General features: G+C 39.4%; 4 non-coding genes across 4 annotated transcripts; all 4 read right to left on the bottom strand.

The window, feature by feature from the left end:
• Positions 1-1,061: 1,061 nt before the first annotated feature.
• Positions 1,062-1,134, bottom strand: Trnaf-gaa. The gene has a single exon. It is a non-coding gene; the product is annotated as a tRNA-Phe (tRNA).
• Positions 1,135-8,115: 6,981 nt separating this feature from the next.
• Positions 8,116-8,188, bottom strand: Trnaf-gaa. The gene has a single exon. It is a non-coding gene; the product is annotated as a tRNA-Phe (tRNA).
• A 5,469-nt stretch (positions 8,189-13,657) lies between these two features.
• Positions 13,658-13,730, bottom strand: Trnaf-gaa. The gene has a single exon. It is a non-coding gene; the product is annotated as a tRNA-Phe (tRNA).
• A 7,637-nt stretch (positions 13,731-21,367) lies between these two features.
• On the bottom strand, positions 21,368-21,440 carry Trnaf-gaa. The gene has a single exon. It is a non-coding gene; the product is annotated as a tRNA-Phe (tRNA).
• Positions 21,441-22,500: the final 1,060 nt, after the last annotated feature.

Genomic DNA, 22,500 nt, shown 5'->3' with positions numbered 1-22,500 from the left:
ATACTTAAGGGAAAAACAAATTCATGTATAAAAGGTATGAATGAGAATGAATACCTTCACAATTCATTCTCATTCATACCTTTCATACATTTGTCAACATGAATACGGTTCAAACATATTCATACACAAATTTATAGATGAATACTTGAAAAGGGTAACAGAGAAAGGGGGCGGGAGAAAAAGAATAGAGACAAAACAACATTTACAGATAAGCATAAAAGTATATTACAGAAAGGTTTTATCCATATATGCACATGACCCTTCCATCATCTCCTACTCAATATATGTACTTGGATTTCAGATCATTGAGAGTTAAAGCTACTCCTATGCATTTATTTACATCAAGACAATTGGTAAAAGATTTGTAACAATATGGTAAATAAAGTGTTGAAGTGCAAATGAAAAGTGCAAGAATTAAATTTATATCAAATTTCTGTCAGTTAATTTTCAAATAAAAGGCACTGGGCAGAGAATACTGTGAGAGATATGAAATATTGAGCAAAGACTAAATCAGAGTATTTGAAATCCATGTAAAATTACAGTAGTTCAAATCAAATCTGTATTTTCCAAAAATTCTGACCCTGATCCGTTGAATAACTTCTATAAAGTCCCTGCTAGATTTCCCAATAAAATGGCTGGACCGATAAATATTTTAATACTGATATATAAATCACGATTTGGCTGAACGTTGTAAAATCCCTTAACTTATTTCTTGATATCTAGGTGCTTGAGGGGATGGAACACCATAACTCTGTTGTAGGGTGTACGGCTATGCTTTTCTAGTTCATGTGTTCTGAATACCTGCCTTTTCATGAAAATGTTCTCGCACATAAGATTTTCAAAATTCATTCGTTTCTTAACTACATATTTATTTATTTATTTATTATTACACTAATTCTCAATTTGTTGAAGCTCCTGGCTTGCCTGTATTTATATTACATTATATCATCATCAACATGTTTAAATAATGAATCAGAAGGGAAGTTTTCTGAAGTGCTAGGAGCCAGTGAGAAGTTTCTTAGATAAGATATCTTAGGACGGCCTTTGTTTCGCCTCAAAATTGCCCAGACCCGGGATCGAACCGGGGACCTTTAGATCTTCAGTCTAACGCTCTCCCAACTGAGCTACCTAGGCTTTAAAAAATCGTATGATTATTTCGATTTCTACTGTCTTTCACTAGAGCAAATAATAACCACTAAGAGCATAATGCGACAAATAAAGCATGAGATCTAGACAACACGATTTTTAACAATACACTAAATGTAGTGTTGAACTTCATGTTAAAAGGCTAAGAATTTAATTTATTCCGGTTCTCTCTTAATTAACCTTCTGCGCTGGGAACAACAAAAGGCGCTGGGTAGAAAATTCTGTGATGAATATGAAGTAGTGTGTAAACACTAGGTCAGAGTGTTTGAAATCCATGTAAGATCACAGTCGTTCATATCAAATCTCTATTTTCTAAAATTTCTCAATTAAATCCATTATATCATTTCTAGAAATTCCCGGCTATATTTTCTAACAAAACAGATAGGCTAATATTTATTTTGATACTAATATATACATTGCCATTTGGCTAAGCATTGTAAATTCCCTTTATCTATTTCTGGAAATTTTGGCGTCTGAGGGAAAGGGACACCATATATCTGTTCTATGGTTGGTGCACAAGTATGGTTTTCTACATGAGGCGTTTCGTATAATAGAATTTAAAAAGTCAAACATTTCTTACCCACATTTCTTTTCTTTTCTCTCTCTCTCTTATCGTTACACTTATTCTCGATTTGTACGAGTAGCTGGCTTGCCTGTATATATAATATTACATCATTTCAGCATCGACATAGTACGACATGGTTATATAACGAATCAGAAGGGAAGGTTACTGAAATGCAAGGAGCCAGTGAGAAATTTCTTAAATAAAATATCTCATTGTGAGATGATGTTTTATCTACGTATATTTGTATTATACTCCCTTTTATGACCCCCCTAACGGAAGCCGCCTTGCCGCGGTGGGGGGGCTTGAGGTCCCAATGATCTGGTGAGCCGGACCAGAGGGCTACCCATACTGGCGGGGTCACCAGTGAGGGATGAGACAAAATGGCTTCCTGGTGCACCAAGGCCTATGAGAGGGGATGGTGCACCCACCCCTGGTTCATTTCATCTTGGACCAGGGAGAACTCTCCCACGTGTGTTTGCCGTGCGTGGCATCCCGTATTACCAGGAGACAGGAGTCCTGGAGGTTGAGCGATGCTGCACGCTGCGCCCTGCAGCTAGCAACACACCTCTTTGGTCCTTTATTCTGGTTAGACGGGCGGCTTGATCAAGGCCCGGTCAAGTCAATCGGCTGGTCAAATATGGCTAGGGTCAAGCAGGCACTATTCAGTCGGTAGTGCATAGGTCCCGCGACTGCCATCAGTACTGTAATAGTGGGCTGCGTATATTTCCTCATTACCCCTGTGGCTGTTGGAGATTTTGAACCCCAACTATAGCTTCCCTCGTTGGATTCCATGGTGGGTTGGGGGGGTGAGGAAATGAAGAATTCTAATTTGTATGAGTGCTACAAATTTACAAAGATCTAGCTCTCTCCCTGACGACCTACGCAATCCCCCGACCAATCCCTCTGGAACATCACGTATTGTCACTTTGGAACCTTTCCAGCTTCCAAAGGGCAAGAACGGGAATCGTAATGGTTCCGGGCTCCCAAACCAGGTAAGAAGGGGAAAAGTCCTCCTCAATCCACTAAGAAATCTTACTGGTAAATATGAAAACATTTCATATAGTAAGTACCTAGTAGTGAAGACATTGATGGTGTATCAATCATGGATCTTGATTTTTCGAAGTACATCGAAAAATTGTTGAAGTATGTCAACGTGATCCTCGCATCACCCCACAGCGAGATGGTAGCCTGATAGTTGAGGTTTCGTCACCAGACGAGAGTGACCGTCTGCGTGCGATATGCGACATTCCTGGGGCTCAAGTTTCATGTTCTCCTCACAAAACCCTTAATCAGTGTAAGGGAATTGTTTTTTCCGAGACCTGATGAGGTATTCTGAGGAGAAAACTGTTAGAGGAACTAGAGTATTTTAATGTAGTGGCAGTAAAACGTTTTAAGAAGAAAGTGATGGTTTGGAACAGTCGACACCAGCTCTTCTTCTAACTTTTGAAACACTAGTCCTTCCGGAGTCGGTAAGTTAGCATGGTACCACTTCAAGGTAAGACCTTCTATGCCCAACCCTATGCGGTGCTTCCACTGCCAGGGTTATGGGCATGGAGCTAGCTCTTGCCGTTTTAAAGAAAATGAGCAACCAAGAGTATGTGTAAGGTGTGGTTACAACAGGTCATCAAGGAGATGACAACTGTCCAGGTCCAATATTGCGTTACCACTGCAAAGAGGCTCATGAAGCTTCTTCAAAGCAGTGTAAAAGGTACAAATTTGAAAAGGAAGTATTGGTAATAAGGAGCAAGAGAAAGTTAGTTTTCCAGAGGCAAAGCGACGTGCCCGTGTGTGTTATTTGCACAGCCAGGTAAGTCCTTTGCTTCGGTTCTAGCCCATCCTCCTTCCCACCAACCCTTGCCCTCCAATGCTTCTTACAACACACACTCTGCCACTTTCTTTAACCCTCAGTCGGAAATTGCTGACACTGCCTCTGGTGAGTTGTTCCACCAGAAACGGAGTAGGAGTGAGCGGGTCTATTGAGGAGACTCCTCCTCCCAAAGTAAGGTCTTTGGAGCCAACATTTAAGGCTCCAGAGGCCTCAATGGTAACAGCTCCAGCTGCCACAAAATCCACAGGGGCCTCCGCTGCTAGACAGAATGCCCCTGAAGCAAAGGCTCAGGTCCGCTCTTTGCCCAGGCAAAGAAATCACTGAACCTGTCCAAGGGAAACCTGTGGAAACTAGCTCCACAGGTAAACAAACCATTAAAAAAGGTACTCCCAGGATCATGGAAAGGGACAGCCTAAAGGTGGTGAGGCAAACCTTGACCACAGGTGCTGCAAACCTTATGAAGAAATAATATAAAGAACTGGATACCCTAATCCATGGAACTGTCAGGAATTCATGCAAAATGGGAAGAACTGCAATATCTGATAGCTCATATAATCCGTTTGTGTATGTCTACAAGAGATTTTGACCAGGGAAAATCATCCGATTTCCCTGAGAGGATTCCAAATTCAAGCCCATTATGGGACCTTTGACAATGGACCTCATGGAGGAGTAGCAGTAATGGTACGTCAAGATATTCCCTTCCAGGCCATCCATCTGCAGACAACACTGCAGGTGAAGGCTGTGAGAATAGGCTTGACACGACCTTACACTGTTGCATCCATCTACCTTCCTCCACATAATCTCAACATAGATGATTTGGAAGATGTACTTGGGCAGTTGCCACATCCATTTCTACTCATGGGAGATTTCAATGGTCGGCATCACCTCTGGGGAGACACTTTGTGCAACCCTCGAGGAAGGGCCTGGAGTCCTTGTTCTTAAGAGTAGATGCAGTTTTACTGAACAGTGACACTCCCACACATTTCCAAGTTCAAACTGGGACATTCTCCAATATAGACCTATCAATAGGCTCACCTGATTCACAGTTGAACTTCACTTGGCAGGTCATGGAAGACTTACATGGAAGCGACCATTTTCCAATACTTTTGGAGGAGGTGAATGGTATTCCAGTCAATGGAGTGCAGAGATGGCGACTTGAACATGCAGACTGGAATCTTTTTAGATCAACTGCATTATTGCAAGGATCTGTGAATGATTTCCAGTGTGTTCAAGATGCTGTTAATCACTTCACATCACGAATTCATCTTGCAGCAGAAGCATCCATTCCCAAAAGTAGCGGACAGTACCGTCGACCTCCAGTACCATGGTGGTCTGATGAATGCCAACAAGCTGTCAGAGCAAGGAAAACTGCATTAAGGCAGTTGAAACGACGCCCCAGCATTGTAACCTTGATCAGTTACAAAAAGACCCGAGCCAAGGCCAGGCGCGTGCTAAAGGAGGCTAGACGGACGTCGTGGAGGACCCTTAGCATGGGTGTGGGACAAGGTGCGTAAGATTGCTGGAAAGAGCACATCCATATCACAACCTGCTCTGAAGATAGATGGCATAATCATCACAGACAAAAAGATATTGCTAATGAGCTAGCTAAATCCATGGCAGAGATCTCCTCTGGAGCATCTTACACTGCTCGATTCTCCACTCTTCGTGCTGAACAGGAACAACACCCAGTGTCGTTCTTCAGTAGGACTGCAGCAGAACTTCCATACAATTTGCCATTTTTGCGCAAGGAGATGGACTCTGCTTTGCAGCTCTGCCGTAAGACTGCCCCAGGAAGTGACGATATTCCATATCAAATGATATCTCACTTACCGGAGAGCTCCCAGAAGTTCCTGTTGGACCTATTCAATAGGATCTATAGAGAGGGCACAGTGCCATCCACATGGAAAGAGGCTATAATCATTCCTGTTCCTAAACCTGGCAAAGATGCCTCCGCACCAGGAAATTACAGACCAATTTCTCTCACCAGCTGCATCTGCAAGCTGATGGAGAAAATGGTAAACTTCAGGTTGACATGGCTGCTAGAAAAAGAAAACATGTTGACCCCATATCAATATGAGTAACCAGATGCACTTGTGAGGATGGAAACTGCTATACAGAATTCCTTCGCACAGCGACGTCACATGTTGGCAGTCTTCTTTGACCTTGAAAAGGCTTACGATACAACTTGGAAGCATGGCATACTCATGAAGCTGTATGACATTGGTTTAAGAGGAGCATTACCTACCTTCATACAAAGCTTCCTTGCTAACAGGAAATTTAGAGTTCGGGTGGGAAACAGTTTCTCTAACCTGGAAGACCAGCTGGAAGGGGTCCCACAAGGGAGTGTCTTAAGTGTGACCCTATTTGCCATTGCTATAAATGACATTGTAAAAGTTGTTCCAAGTTCTGTCTCATGTAATCTGTATGTGGATGACTTTACACTGTACTGCTCAGGAGGAAGCTTACAGGATGTGCAAGGACACATGCAGGTTGCAATAAATCAGGTTGTAAAGTGGGCAACATATCGTGGGTTCAAATTTTCTTCAAGCAAGACCATGGCTATACATTCCAAAACGAGGAAAATTCCACCCTTCCTCTATTTAGGAGCAAACCCACTGCAATTTGTCCAAGAGGTGAAGTACTTGGGTCTAATTTTTGACTCAAGACTTACATGGGTGCCTCACATCAAACAGTTAAAAGTGAAGGCTACAAAAGCGCTCAGTATTTTGCGGGTTCTTTCACATTTATCTTGGGGTGCAGACCGCACAACGCTTCTACGGCTTTACCGGGCGCTTATTCGTAGTAAGCTTGATTATGGCTGTGAGGTGTATTCTTCTGCAACTCCCACTGTTCTCCGGATGTTGGACTCAGTTCATAATGAAGCTCTCAGAATCTGTACTGGGGCTTTCAGGTCTTCACCTGTGGAATCCCTGTATGCTGAGAGTGGAGAACCACCTCTTTCATTACACCGGGACTACATGAATCTGATTTACTACACGAGACTACAAAGGATTCCGGATCTCCTACATCCAGATTGGTTTTTCAGCCCCCTGAGGATAGCCGATCCTATGGTAGGAGAATGAGGAATCTTGTGGAAGATCTTAATTTGAGTCTCACTAAGGTTCTGGCTGTTGGAATTCCCCAATTCCCCCCTTGGACTAATCAAGTCGAGCTGGATTTGATCGGAATTGGGAAAGGGGAGAAATCAGAAGCAGAAGTCAAAGATAAATTTCTTCAGCATATTTCTAAGTACCAAGGATCAGAGGCAATATATACAGATGGTTCGAAATCTGAAAATGGTGTGGGCTTTGCAGCATGTGAGCAGAAGGAAGACTGCATCTGCAGTCTTTCTCTAACAGCCTCGATCTTTACTGCAGAGTTACATGCCATCCTTGCAGCAGTTAAGATGACTAGAGATCTTACGAACCATTCTATTGTGATATATTGTGACTCTCGTAGTGCTTTGCAAGCAATCAAGAGCTTAAACTCATCACATCCACTAGTAAGGGAGGTTCAAGATTGGCTTGCACTGATGTCAACACGCAAAAAGATAACTCTGTGTTGGGTGCCAGCGCATGTTGGTATCAGTGGGAATGAGCGAGCCGATCAGAAGGCCAAGGCAGCTGCTGCTCAGCCTTGTGATGCTCGTTTTCCTCTCCCACACACCGACCTGAAACCCAGCATAAGGAGTTGTCTTCGCAATAAATGGAAGGAACAATGGAGGCATACCTCCAGAAACAAACTGCGAGAGATTAAGAGATGACTTGGCAGTTGGGTGACTAGCATCCACCCTACCGAAAAGTGGAAGTTGCATTAACAAAGACTAAGAATCGACACAAGACTGACTCATGGGCCGATGATGGCTAAAAGTCAAGCACTTTGTGAAGGATGCCAAGAGCCATTAACGATCGCACATGTAGTGGAAAGATGTGCAACATTCTCAGACCAAAGACGTATGTACTTATCTCCCCCATATACACTGAAAAATGTATTGGGGGAGGATTGTGACATAGAGGGTCTTATTAGTTTCCTTAGAGAGACTAATATTTTCAATAAAATTTAATTATGCATAATGTTTATGCAATATTTTATATACTTAAAGCATAATATTTATGCTTTGATTTTTTATTTGTTTATTGTTATTAGTAAAATATTTATTGATAGATTTTTAAAGTTTTAAATATTTTAATATTTCTATTTAACAATGTATTCGCGCTAATGACCTTAGCTGTTGACGCGGCAGATAATTTTGAATAATCAATCAATCAATCCCTTTTATGAAAATGTATTGTCAAGGAGCTGATGAATAATTACAATGCAACATTATCCATCTAGTATGAATAACTCTGAATTGTGATCCCGTAAAAGTAGATGTTACTCTCTCTCATCACGTGACTGTGATGTCGCACAGACGCATCGCAGCAGGACATATAAGAGCCTGTATTTCACTCCTTTATAATTTGTGAATCACGACTGACTCTCATCAATAAATATAGTGAAATGGATAAATGAACCCCTCATGACTGCTTAGAGTCATTAACTAAACACTTACGACGCCCTTTGTTTGGCCTCTAAATGCCCAGACCCGGGATCGAACCGGGGACCTTTAGATCTTCAGTCTAACGCTCTCCCAACTGAGCTACCTAGGCTTAGAAATTGCATAGAAATATTTCGATTTCTATTGTCTTATCCTAAGAGAATAATGTAACATAAAACACGAGCAAAGAGGAGATCAGATTATCAAAATCCATGAAAATATAAACTTAATTGGAATAAAATCACAGCCGTTTGTAACAAATCTTGGCAACTATATTTACTAGCAAATATCCCCTAAAAACTTTTCAATCATATTCTTTACGTTTTCTAAAAGGTCTCATTATGTTTTCAGATAAACCCTTTGTATATTCTCTAACAAATCTAAATATTACGAAATACCCTGATCCCTTCTCGCTTACACTACACAGGTTAATAGATGAAGAGAAATAAATAAACTGATACGAATATTAAAAAAAAAAAAAAAAAAAAAAAAAAAAAAAAAAAAAAAAACATATATCACGTGGTGGCTTAGCGGTTAAAGTAACTTTTTTTTCCTTTAGATTTTAATTTCACAGGTGCATGACGGGGTGTGAGACCACAAACCTATGAATTATGTAAATACAAGGTTTTCTAAGGAAAAAGTTTGAAATGCCTTTGCTTTATTAAATATTCGTAAAAACAGATAATGGTCAATGAAAACGCTTTTGTTTTACCTTTTAATCAGTTTCTTATCAAACTTTTGCCCTGCTAATTTTGTTCACATTATCCCAGCCAATAGAGGATCAAAACGGCATTGATACAACTACATGCCATCATGATAACTGGTATTATATTGCCAAAAGCACCAGGATCCAATTAGAAAATCATAGAAGAGATATTTTATAAGGACAGGTCCCTTGCATAGTCTCAAAAATGCCCAGACCCGGGATTGAACCGGGGACCTTTAGATCTTCAGTCTAACGCTTTCCGAATTGAACTACCTTGGCTGTAAAGGGAAGAGAAATATCTAATAACTTTTATGAGCAATACTTTAATCAAGGTAATTGTATCATCTTTAATTGCAGTAACATATAATGTGCAGCAGAAATGCTTTCTCCAGGTATCTAGCTTGATTATGGCTGTGAGGTGTATTCTTCTGCAACTCCCACTGTTCTTCGGATATTGGACTCAGTTCATAATGAAGCTCTCAGAATCTGTACTGGGCTTTCAGGTCTTCACCTGTGGAATCCCTGTATGCTGAGAGTGGAGAACCACCTCTTTCATTACACCGGGACTACATGAACCTGATTTACTACACGAGACTACAAAGGATTCCGGGATCTCCTACATCCAGATTGGTTTTCAGCCCCCTTGAGGATAGCCGATCCTATGGTAGGAGAATGAGGAATCTTGTGGAAGATCTTAATTTGAGTCTCACTAAGGTTCTGGCTGTTGGAATTCCCCAATTCCCCCCTTGGACTAATCAAGTCGAGCTGGATTTGGTCGGAATTGGGAAAGGGGAGAAATCAGAAGCAGAAGTCAAAGATAAATTTCTTCAGCATATTTCTAAGTACCAAGGATCAGAGGCAATATATACAGATGGTTCGAAATCTGAAAATGGTGTGGGCTTTGCAGCAGTGAGCAGAAGGAAGACTGCATCTGGCAGTCTTTCTCTAGCAGCCTCGATCTTTACTGCAGAGTTACATGCCATCCTTGCAGCAGTCAAGATGACTAGAGATCTTACGAACCATTCTATTGTGATATATTGTGACTCTCGTAGTGCTTTGCAAGCAATCAAGAGCTTAAACTCATCACATCAGTAGTAAGGGAGGTTCAAGATTGGCTTGCACTGATGTCAACACGCAAAAAGATAACTCTGTGTTGGGTGCCAGCGCATGTTGGTATCAGTGGGAATGAGCGAGTCGATCAGAAGGCCAAGGCAGCTGCTGGTCAGCCTTGTGATGCTCGTTTTCCTCTCCCACACACCGACCTGAAACCCAGCATAAGGAGTTGTCTCGCAATAATGGAAGGAACACATGGAGGCATACCTCCAGAAACAAAACTGCGAGAGATTAGAGATGACCTTGGCAGTTGGGTGACTAGCATCCACCCTAACCGAAAAGTGGAAGTTGGCATTAACAAGACTAAGAATCGGCACACAAGACTGACTCATGGGCGATGATGGCTAAAGTCAAGCACTTTGTGAAGGATGCCAAGAGCCATTAACGATCGCACATGTGGAAAGATGTGCAACATTCTCAGACCAAAGACGTATGTACTTATCTCCTCCATATACACTGAAAAATGTATTGGGGGAGGATTGTGACATAGAGGGTCTTATTAGTTTCCTTAGGGAGACTAATATTTTCAATAAAATGTAATTATGCATAATGTTTATGCAATATTTTATATACTTAAAGCATAATATTTATGCTTTGATTTTTTATTTGTTTATTGTTATTAGTAAAATATTTATTGATAGATTTTTAAAGTTTTAAATATTTTAATATTTCTATTTAACAAGGTATTCGCCGCTAATGACCTTAGCTGTTGACGCGGCAGATAATTTTGAATAATCAATCAATCAATCTCCAGGTATCTAAATACTCCTTCCGTTCTTTCCCACTCAATGCATGTTCTTATATCTCAGATGTAATTATTTGACTATTTGTATTCGTCATCCGGACCGACACAGGTAGATCAACATTTTTAACAAGGTAATTTCCGGATGCAAATGAAACATGAGATAAGAATTTATCTTTGGTCCTCTCCGGGTACCGTCTGTGTTAGTACTGCAGCGTGATATACTGTATGCATGCTTCCCCCACTGCCTGCAGATGATGCTCATCCCATGTGTTGTGCGTTACTTGTGTGTATGTGCGCGCTCCCGTGACTTGCACGCCACATGTAATTCAGGAAAAAGAGTGTGAAAAAGTGTATATCTGTGAGAATTTGTATGTTTAAGTGAATGTGTATTGCGTAAGAGTGCATGCGTACGTGCGTAAGCGTGTATGTACTTACGAGCGGTTGACAGCGTTCTCTATACGAAAACTGTGTGCATGTGTACATATGTGTAAGTTGTATGCGTCGCTTTATACTTAGTTGGAGAAACATGTATTTGCGCTAGTTAGCGTTTCGACGTAACGTGGCGACGTATGTGTGTACATGGGGGAGCATGGGTGTTGCACGTCTCCCCTCGGAAGTGTTAAGTTCCCTCTTTAGTTACTATAGGGAAATCACATGCCAGTCTACTGAAATAATATTTGTCAAGAGGTACATTTGGTGACTGTCAGTTTGGTGCTTGTTTCGTTCTCTTGTGCCTAAAGTAGATGTTTGATACGTATAGTTTAATTGATTTTTAATGTCAAATATATTTTTATGATATTTTACTACTTTTGGTGTTAGCATTTTATTTATTCATTGATTTAGACCCTCATTACATTGTTACACACATACTCACACACACACACGTGTGTATATATATATATATATATATATATATATATATATATATATATATATATATATATATATATATATATATATATATATCAATGCCAGAGGATGAGGAAACAGAAACACTCCCAGAGTACAGCATAAGAACGATTGAATTTTCCTAGAAAAGATATAGTGTGTGTGTGTGTGTGTGTGTGTGTGTGTGTGTGTGTGTGTGTGTGTGTGTGTGTGTGTGTGTGTGTGTGTGTGTGTGTGTGGTGTGTGTGTGTGCGTGCGTGCGTGTGTGTGTGTGCTTGCGTGCGTGTGCGTGCGTGCGTTTGCGTGCGTGCGTTACTTATCAGTAATTTCTGTATAAATTTTCACACAAATCATATCCATGCTAAATCCACGGTACATTTTCCAATAAAGGACCTTTTTATATTTCAAAACATCGCTTCCTCATTATGCCAAAGAGTTCTTAAAAAATCGTTCAATTAAAGGAAATGAAGTAGAATCGGTAAAATCAATTTGAGATACTGAAAAATGAATCAAATGGTTTGGGTATTATACTGATATTTTCATCACGGGTTACGAGTTTCATTTCACAGGTAGCCAGGAAACCAGAAAAAGTTTGGTATTGTATTCGATATATCTAAAATGCTTGCTTTCAAACAAACAAACAAAAAAAGCAAATACATTACTTCTCGCCTACCTTTCTCTTCAACCTCTCATTGAGTTATCACAATAAATCATGACTTGCATATCCTGCCATTTTGTATGCATTATCACAGCATTTCAGTTTTGTATCACCGCACTTTTTCATGCTGTGGCCCCCGATCATTTTATAATAATCTCCCGCTCAGTGACGGGTTCTTTTCAGATTCAGTTATTACTAATTAAACATAGTCAGAACAAGAACATTTTATAGAAAGATTCTATGAGATGTAGGTACTGAAGGTGAGATAAAATTCAGGTTAATTCAACGTCATAATTTTCATATTACTCCATGGCCACTTCTTGCAAAGGCAGAGGAGAGACGGGAACAGAAAGGGAAAGACTGTTCTGTGTTGCTCATCGAAGGGCCTGCGGGTGTTGGCAAGACAACCCTCACAAGAAAGATGATAAGTGACTGGGCCTCAGGCACTAGTTCCATGGAGACTCTCACTGATTATGATTTGGTATATACTGTGGCCCCCAGATTGGGAACTCGTGTGCTCAGATAATGATCAGCATGAAGTTACTAAAATGCCAAGAGCCGGTGAGACATTCTGAAGTGGATAGTTTATGGCAACACAGCTTCTGGTTGACTTCAAAAGTGCCCAGACCCGGGAACGAACCGGGGACCTTTAGATCTTCAGTCTAACGCTCTCCCATCTGAGCTACCTAGGCTTGGAAAAACATATGATTATTATGATTTTTAAGGTTTATCGTCTTATACTGGTGCAAATAAAAAGCACTTAGAGAATAATGTGACAGATAAAGCATGAGCAAAGATAATAACATATCATCAAAATCCATGAAAAATTAAAACAGTAGAATTAGTTGGTGCAAATTATCAGTAACAAAAGATCTTCATTGCAATTCTGCAAAATGATGGTCGTATATTATATCATCTACATCCCATTATACTTCATACTCCATACACGTATTAAGTTCTTACATGTAGAATAGTAAACGTAGTGATCACGCGCAATAGCGAAGCTGTTTTTAAATTACAGTATTTATTAAAAGGATTTAAAAGAGAGTATGCTCACGCATTCCAACTGCTCATAGATAAATAGACGCTGAAAGAGACAATCAAGAGAAATAGAAAGAGAGCGAGTGACTGACTGACTGACTGACTGACTGACTGACTGACTGACTGACTGACTGACTGACTGACTGACTGACTGACTGACTGACTGACTGACTGACTGACTGACTGACTGACTGACTGACTGACTGACTGACTGACTGACTGACTGACTGACTGACTGACTGAGTGAATGACTGAATGAAGGAATGAATGAATGAAGAGTGAATAAATGTATGAGTGAGTGTAGGAATGAATGAATGGCTTTTATGATTTAATGTCAATATTATTAAGATTACGTTAACAAAATACCTTTAGCCATTGCGAAAGTCCTTAAACATATATTTTTTATGACGACGCCCTTTGGCCGCAATAGTGCCCAGACCCGGGATCGAACCGGGGACCTTTAGATCTTCAGTCTAACGCTCTCCCAACTGAGCTACCTAGGCTTGGAAAACATGTATTAAAATATTGAATTATAATTATATAAAATGTCAGAAACAGAGAAACAAACATCTTTGATTACAGTTCTAAAATTTTATCATTACGCCCGATCATACTTAATACTCCATGCAAAAAAAAAAAATTAGCACCTGTAGATGGATTACTGTACTAAGTAACCATGGGTAATAAGTAGATTTTATTTGCGGACTGGATATGAAGATATTTAGACAGAGTTTGGCTGATATATTCATGGCAAGATAAGATTAGTTTTTATAAATAAATAAACAGCTAAAAGATATGTATATATATATATATATATATATATATATATATATATATATATATATATTGTAAGGTTCACACCTAGCTTAAGGCCAGATGATGTCCGTGGAAGAGGAGCCCGGAATACTCCTGTGAGGCAGGAGAGGCTTAGGGACCAAGTGTGAAGGGAAAAGGGGGTCCCGTTCACTCCTTATAAGAAAAGGATAAAAAAAATACTGGAAGCCAAAAGAAAGTAGCGGCTAAACTTCCAGATTCTGTGGAAATAGATCAACTATTGCTTCCACAGATACTATTGACTGGGAGTGCTTTATAACAATTAGAGGCCTTTTCGTACAAATAACAAAACAAATGACAGTGGTAAGCTAGGAGATAAGAACAGTAGTAGAAGTAGAAGTAGAAGCAGTAGTAGTAGAAGCAGAGGCCGTAGTAGAAGCACGGGCAGTAGTAAGAGTAAGCAAAATACGAAAGAATAATGAAGTAGTATATAAGTAAGATTAGGTAAAACGGTAAAAATGTAAAAGCAGAAATAAAACACACTAAAGCACGATGACAGGTAAGCAGTAGTTAAAACGGTACTAAAACTTGACTGAAATCGTAAAAGGAAAGGATTCAATAAATGCTGAGACTATAAGCAGAAGTAAAACAATAGAAGCAGTAAAAGTAGAGATAAACACAGATAAAGAACATGTAAAAGCAATAAAATACAGTTAAATAATGGTTAAAAGAAAAAAAAACACACACACAGCTCACTAAGATCGTCACTGAAAGACGGTAAAAGTACAATGAACTTAGCTATGACTGAAACTGGGTCCTTGAATAGACTGAGCAGAACTGACGTAGAAACGTGACATCGACAAGTTACTGAATAGTGTTTACTCTTAGGAAAATGTAGCTTATATATAACCAATGCCTTATTGATTCATATACTGAATACGCCCAGCGAATATAGAACCTAGGCAAGTAACGTATGGGACTAGTACAACCTTTGGTGATGCTCCAGCAGAGGGGAGGGTAGATCCAAACACACAGAATTCCAGTTGACACTGTTTATTGTCATGGGTCGCGGGCTGTCATGGACTCGTGACGTCATAAAATAACGAATCATTTCTCAAAATAAATTACAATAAAATACAAATAAAAGAAAATACGTGATAAAAAATATTAGGCAATAAAATATACACAATAAAACCAAAGAAAGATATCATGAAAATACAAAATAAGGGGGGAAAAATACGCACATCAATAAAATCAAAAAATTAAAACACAGGGCGAGAAAAACCTAGTAATGACAAAAAATACAAGACAAATATATAAACCGATAAAATAAACATCTAAAACTGATAATCAAAGAGTTAGAATAAAACACAAAAATGACTTGGCAGAAATGACGTGTCATGCCAATGACACCGCGAAATAAGTTTAGTCCATATTGAAATGAAACTAAGACTCGATGATAAAACAAGAGACTTAAAATGCAAATTAAATGTATTAAACGAAAGCAGAACAGGTAAAACATAACACGAAGTGGTAATTAAAATAATTAAAAGCAAAAAAAAAAAAGAAAACGGGCACCGGGCTAACTAAAGTAGTCCCGCGCAGGGGAAACTGTGGTGCCATAAAAAAAATCAAGCGCGAGTGTAACTGGAGTGTGTCGCCCTCTCCTCTGGATCACAGACCACACTCCACAATCCTCCCATGCCTTGGGTCGGAGTGGTCAGCGAAGACAGCATCTGAAACAATACCAAAGGAAGGCCTGAGCCCCGTTACTTGCCTTTACAGTGGTTTGTGTGTGCCCAGCTGAGACGTATCAGTCACAAGCAATGAGGGCACACCAGATAAAAATTATATATACAGAGAAATACATAGCTAAATAATAATAACAATACTGGATCTCGGCAGCTTCACAACCAGCGACAGCGACTTAGAACGGAAACTCAGTATGCTCGACCTCAGCATCACGATCACAAATTTCTGTAGTGAGATGAGAGCATTAAAACGAAATGCATAGGAAAAAATATTGTTATAAAACACTACTGATCAGCATGTCGGCGGCTTCACAGACGGCGATGGCGATTGAGGACGGAAGCTCAGCGTATTCGACCTCAGCATCACTATCACCAAAATCTCCAGGCCAGCATGAAGTGTCTACATAATCATCCCAGATGAAACCATCGTCTTCACGTTCGAAGTCACCGTATTTATCATTGTTGATAGCCACGACGTTTGCCTCGACAGAACTCATACTGCTTATGGTCCTGGCGACACAATTTTCGTCCTGATTGGCGTCAAGGAAGTCTGTTTCAAGGGGATGTGTCTGAGCACTGATAAAGGACATTGTATCCTCATGATGCTCAATCCTCTGGTAGTTAAGTTTGACAGGGCATTCATTCGACCTGGCAAAGGCTACCTGGCTCGTGTAAGAGTCCTCCGCTGGTGCAACGGTGCCTAACCGAGTTCCACCATAAAGGGTTAGGGACCCTGAAGACGTGTTTATTGCCCACACAGAGCAACGACGATCCTTGGCTGCTAAAACAGCAGGCATTAGAATGAGTGATTTAACTGTTGCAGGAGTTAGAACGACATCACCGTCTCCTGGGCCTGCTCGGGCGATACAGCCATTCAAGAAGCATCCTGTCTGTGGAGGAATCTTGGTCAGATGAGTAAGATGCACAGCAGCTCCTGTTTGGTACTTGGTGTTACGTCCTGGAACAGCGGGTGAATCAGCTCTGAGTGCCGCTGGATGTCGTCCTGATAACCCTGCAGCATTCACTACTGCAGGTGATGAAGCTGGGACTTTTGGATTTATGCCAAAAGCCGTTACTCCCTGCTGCAACTTTGCCAGTGGGGCTGGGAGCTCTGCCGTACTGGCTAACTGGAAAGGGGCACTCACAAGCGAGGTGTCCTGGTCTCCGGCAATTAAAACAAATGCGCCTCCTAAGCTGCTTCTGGACTTTCCTTGAATAGGCTGCTGTTGCTCGGCACTCGGAAGTATTGTGGGTAATGCTGCTATGGTGCTCACACCATCGGCGATGCACTGGAGCCGTTCGTAGGGGTAACTCTCCTATAGTAGAAATGGTGCAGAAGTCCCTTGCTCGAGGTGGTCGCTCAGGATAATAATGGTAAACAGATTGGTTCTCATCTCTGGGCATCCGTAAAGCTGGTTTCTCGTGTGATTTGTCCTGTTGCAGAGGAGCATGTCCCAGTTGTCCACAACACTGCCTTAATGATGTGGAGAATCCATGGGTCATGAGAAAGTTCCTGGGAAGTGGCTGCAGGGGACTAAGCAATGATGTGTCCCTTGCTGGACTGGAGGCTCTGCTGCACTGCTGAGAATTCGATGGTGGTGCATCTTCCCTCTCGTAGATCATGTGCTTCAGTTCCTCTAACTCCCGGTCTTTCTTCAACAGCTGGTGATGTAGAACTGTCACTTCGCCCTCATGCCTGGCTGACTGTCGTGAACAGCTACTGCTCCGATCTCCCAGAGATTCAGCATCTGACTCCACCTCCTTGATATGCCATGCCATCTGCCTGGTAACTGCTACTTGAAGCTGCTGGATTTGATCCTTCACCTCCAGAAAATCAGCTGACAGGGCCTCGATCTTCTGGAGGATCTTGGTGTAGATGCTCACTTCGTCCCTCATTACTCGTATACTTTCAATCATGTCTGGAGAGGAATGTCACAGCGAGAAAGTAATACGACTCAACACAAAGTACCTGATAATAGTTCCACTTAATGAAAATCGCAAACGATGTACACGCACACAAACGGTATCAAACAAATGAAAGTTCCTTCAGCTTACTAAGCACACAGCACAACAGGTCAACACAGCTGAAAGGTTATTAATAATTAAATTTGCATGTGAAAACATAGGTTCCCTATTTTAACGAGAGCCACAAAAACTTATTAGAGAGGCAGACAGTAAACATCATCTCCACTCTGCAACAACAAAGGATGTACTGACTTTTTTTTAAATACTGCTCTTGCACATCACAACGATTCTTAGGTACCCTGTAAGAGAAGAGACAGGAACAGCAAAAGAATATGGGTCTCACAGTTTTACAATCATGCATAACATATGTGACTAATTTCCTGAACACAAGAAAAGATTCCAAGTATTATTAAAAGCACTATCCCACCAGCTGCCACCAAAAATGTCTGTGTTCTGTAAGGTTCACACCTAGCTTAAGGCCAGATGATGTCCGTGGAAGAGGAGCCCGGAATACTCCTGTGAGGCAGGAGAGGCTTAGGGACCAAGTGTGAAGGGAAAAGGGGGTCCCGTTCACTCCTTATAAGAAAAGGATAAAAAAAATACTGGAAGCCAAAAGAAAGTAGCGGCTAAACTTCCAGATTCTGTGGAAATAGATCAACTATTGCTTCCACAGATACTATTGACTGGGAGTGCTTTATAACAATTAGAGGCCTTTTCGTACAAATAACAAAACAAATGACAGTGGTAAGCTAGGAGATAAGAACAGTAGTAGAAGTAGAAGTAGAAGCAGTAGTAGTAGAAGCAGAGGCCGTAGTAGAAGCACGGGCAGTAGTAAGAGTAAGCAAAATACGAAAGAATAATGAAGTAGTATATAAGTAAGATTAGGTAAAACGGTAAAAATGTAAAAGCAGAAATAAACACACTAAAGCACGATGACAGGTAAACAATAGTTAAAACAGCACTAAAATCTGAACTGAAATCGTGAAAGAGAAAGGTTGAGTAAAAGCAAAAGTAAAAGCGAGTATATAAAAAACGGTAAGCAGTAGTTAAAACGGTACTAAAACTTGACTGAAATCGTAAAAGGAAAGGATTCAATAAATGCTGAGACTATAAGCAGAAGTAAAACAATAGAAGCAGTAAAAGTAGAGATAAACACAGATAAAGAACATGTAAAAGCAATAAAATACAGTTAAATAATGGTTAAAAGAAAAAAAAAACACACACACAGCTCACTAAGATCGTCACTGAAAGACGGTAAAAGTACAATGAACTTAGCTATGACTGAAACTGGGTCCTTGAATAGACTGAGCAGAACTGACGTAGAAACGTGACATCGACAAGTTACTGAATAGTGTTTACTCTTAGGAAAATGTAGCTTATATATAACCAATGCCTTATTGATTCATATACTGAATACGCCCAGCGAATATAGAACCTAGGCAAGTAACGTATGGGACTAGTACAACCTTTGGTGATGCTCCAGCAGAGGGGAGGGTAGATCCAAACACACAGAATTCCAGTTGACACTGTTTATTGTCATGGGTCGCGGGCTGTCATGGACTCGTGACGTCATAAAATAACGAATCATTTCTCAAAATAAATTACAATAAAATACAAATAAAAGAAAATACGTGATAAAAAATATTAGGCAATAAAATATACACAATAAAACCAAAGAAAGATATCATGAAAATACAAAATAAGGGGGAAAAAATACGCACATCAATAAAATCAAAAATTAAAACACAGGGCGAGAAAAACCTAGTAATGACAAAAAATACAAGACAAATATATAAACCGATAAAATAAACATCTAAAACTGATAATCAAAGAGTTAGAATAAAACACAAAAATGACTTGGCAGAAATGACGTGTCATGCCAATGACACCGCGAAATAAGTTTAGTCCATATTGAAATGAAACTAAGACTCGATGATAAAACAAGAGACTTAAAATGCAAATTAAATGTATTAAACGAAAGCAGAACAGGTAAAACATAACACGAAGTGGTAATTAAAATAATTAAAAGCAAAAAAAAAAAAGAAAACGGGCACCGGGCTAACTAAAGTAGTCCCGCGCAGGGGAAACTGTGGTGCCATAAAAAAAATCAAGCGCGAGTGTAACTGGAGTGTGTCGCCCTCTCCTCTGGATCACAGACCACACTCCACAATATATATATATATATATATATATATATATATATATATATATATATATATATATATATATTATATATATATATACATATATATAATATATATATATATATATATATATATATATATATATATATATATATATATATATATAATATGTATATATATAATATATATAATATATATATATATTATAGAGAGAGAGAGAGAGAGAGAGAGAGAGAGAGAGAGAGAGAGAGAGAGAGAGAGAGAGAGAGAGAGAGAGAGAGAGAGAGAGAGAGAGAGAGAGAGATAGGAGTTATCACATTAAAGTATTTAAATAAACTACGGTCTGTTTCATCTAGATATCTACATATTCCTTCCACCCTCGCCTATTCAATGCATGCTCTTAAATCTCAAAACATAGGGAGTGAAAGTTACCCTTAGACCTCTTTCACACCGGTGCCTCGTGTGAAAAGGACCTTATCGCTTGTTTGACATTTGTTTTCGCTATCGACACCAAGACAAATAAATCAATACTTTTCAAGATAATGCAATTTCGAATCCTAAGTGAAGCATAACATCAGAATTCCTTCGATTTCTTCTCGACCGCCCTTTTATGTCGGTGCAAATAAAATAATAATAATAACACTGGGAGGCACATAATGTGACATATAAAGCAAGAGCATCGGGATCTGAAAATCAGGGAAGAAGAAAATCACAGATTTCCCAAGCAAATATGATGTTGAAAGTCTCATATGCATTTTCTCTTAAATCCTCTGTGCATTTTCAAATAAGAAAAAAAAGAGAGAGAGAAAAAAAGACATTGTTTCAATTAAACAAACGTATTACAAATCTTCAAACAAATTCTGTTTATATGTTCTCACAACTTTCTTCCCCTTCTGCACATTTTCTAAAAAGGCCCTTATATTTGTAAATATAAATACCCTAGCTTCTCAGTTGAACAGATCGTTCATGTAAAAACACGAGAAAAGTGGAGAAGGGACAGAAAGTATTAGAAAGTATTAGTGATAGAGAAAATTACTATACTGATATTATACTAACATATATACCATGAGTTGGTTAGGCGGTTTTAAAAATCCCTTGATTTGTTTCGTAAAATTTCACTTACAGAAATCTTTGAGGGGGCGGGATACCACACACCCGATGACTAGTATAATCGTATGGTTTTCACGTTGAAATTAGATCTTTTCATGAAACATTATTAGTATAATACGAATAAATGAAAATGTTTTTTTTCCTTTCACCTTTCGAAGTTTTGTCATGACCTCATCATAATAAATGATGACAAATGAACTGCTGTTCCGCTAATTTCGGTTACATGAATATCAGTTCAATCACTATAGTATTCAAACTACTCCACTTACTACCTACGTGATTAATAGTGCTAAGTTATCATAATGTTTGTAGCCTGTAATAAAATTCTAAAAAGTAAATTGTTGCCGCTGCAGATAACTTTAGAAAATCAATCACAACCTCTATTTGACCTCAAAGTGCCCAGACCCGGGATCGAACCGGGGACCTTTAGATCTTCAGTCTAACGCTCTCCCAACTGAGCTACCTAGGCTTGATAATTATGATAATATTAATAACAATAATAGTAATGAAATTTATAGCGGTCATTTTAATAATGATAATAATAATCATTAGAGTATTCATATTATTATAATCATAATAATAATGACGGTTAGGATAAAGATAATGATATTGATCATCATCATCATCATTAATATTATCATCAATGTCATTAAAATAATGAGTGAGAAAGGTTAGGCTGATAACAATAACGACGACGATGACGATGACGATGACGATGACGATGACGAAAATGATGACGATGATGATGGCGATGATGATGGCGATGACGATGAAGATGACGATGACGATGATGATAATGACGATGACGATGACGATAACGATGATGATGATGATGATGATGATGATGATGATGATGATTATGATGATTATAACAACAACTACAGCAACAACAACACACAGGCCACTTAAAACTGGAGATCAGTCTCAAATGGTCAACACTTTTCAGTTTTGACCATCATCAACCAAATACTCATCCAGACCTTAGCCAGAAAAATATGCATGTCAGACTGTAGCCTGTAGTAAACAAAACTATTAATGACAGAATATTTCCTCAAGTTAAGTCTGCGAATACAAATTTCATTTATGAGTTTAATGTAGTGGCCTGTAGAATCCAGTGCTCAATGCACAAGGAATAGCTGCAGTTGTGAGATCACAGCATAATCAGCATTAACGCAAGCCATTATCTTCAGGTGATATAGTAATATACTTGTTACATGCAAAAAAGAAGTCGTATATTCTGGCTTAAAGGGGTATATTCCAGCCTAGATCATTTAATACACGGGGTATAAACTGGTCTAGCCTAGCTTATACCCTAAGTATAAAACACCCTAGTCTAAATTGACACCGAGTGGCTGGGGTATAGTATGGGCTGTTACACCGGGCCGAGATAATTTTTAACATAATGAATGCGTATTGAAAGTGTAAAATAATATTTGATTACAATTTCCTCTCCACTAACCTATCTTGGTACAAATAAAAAGCATTGGGAGAAAAATAATGGAACAGAAATAAAGCATAAATAAACACTA

Source organism: Penaeus monodon, chromosome 3 (assembly GCF_015228065.2).
Source record: "Penaeus monodon isolate SGIC_2016 chromosome 3, NSTDA_Pmon_1, whole genome shotgun sequence".
Taxonomy (NCBI): Eukaryota; Metazoa; Arthropoda; class Malacostraca; order Decapoda; family Penaeidae; genus Penaeus; species Penaeus monodon.
This window is presented reverse-complemented; position numbering and strand designations above follow the sequence as displayed.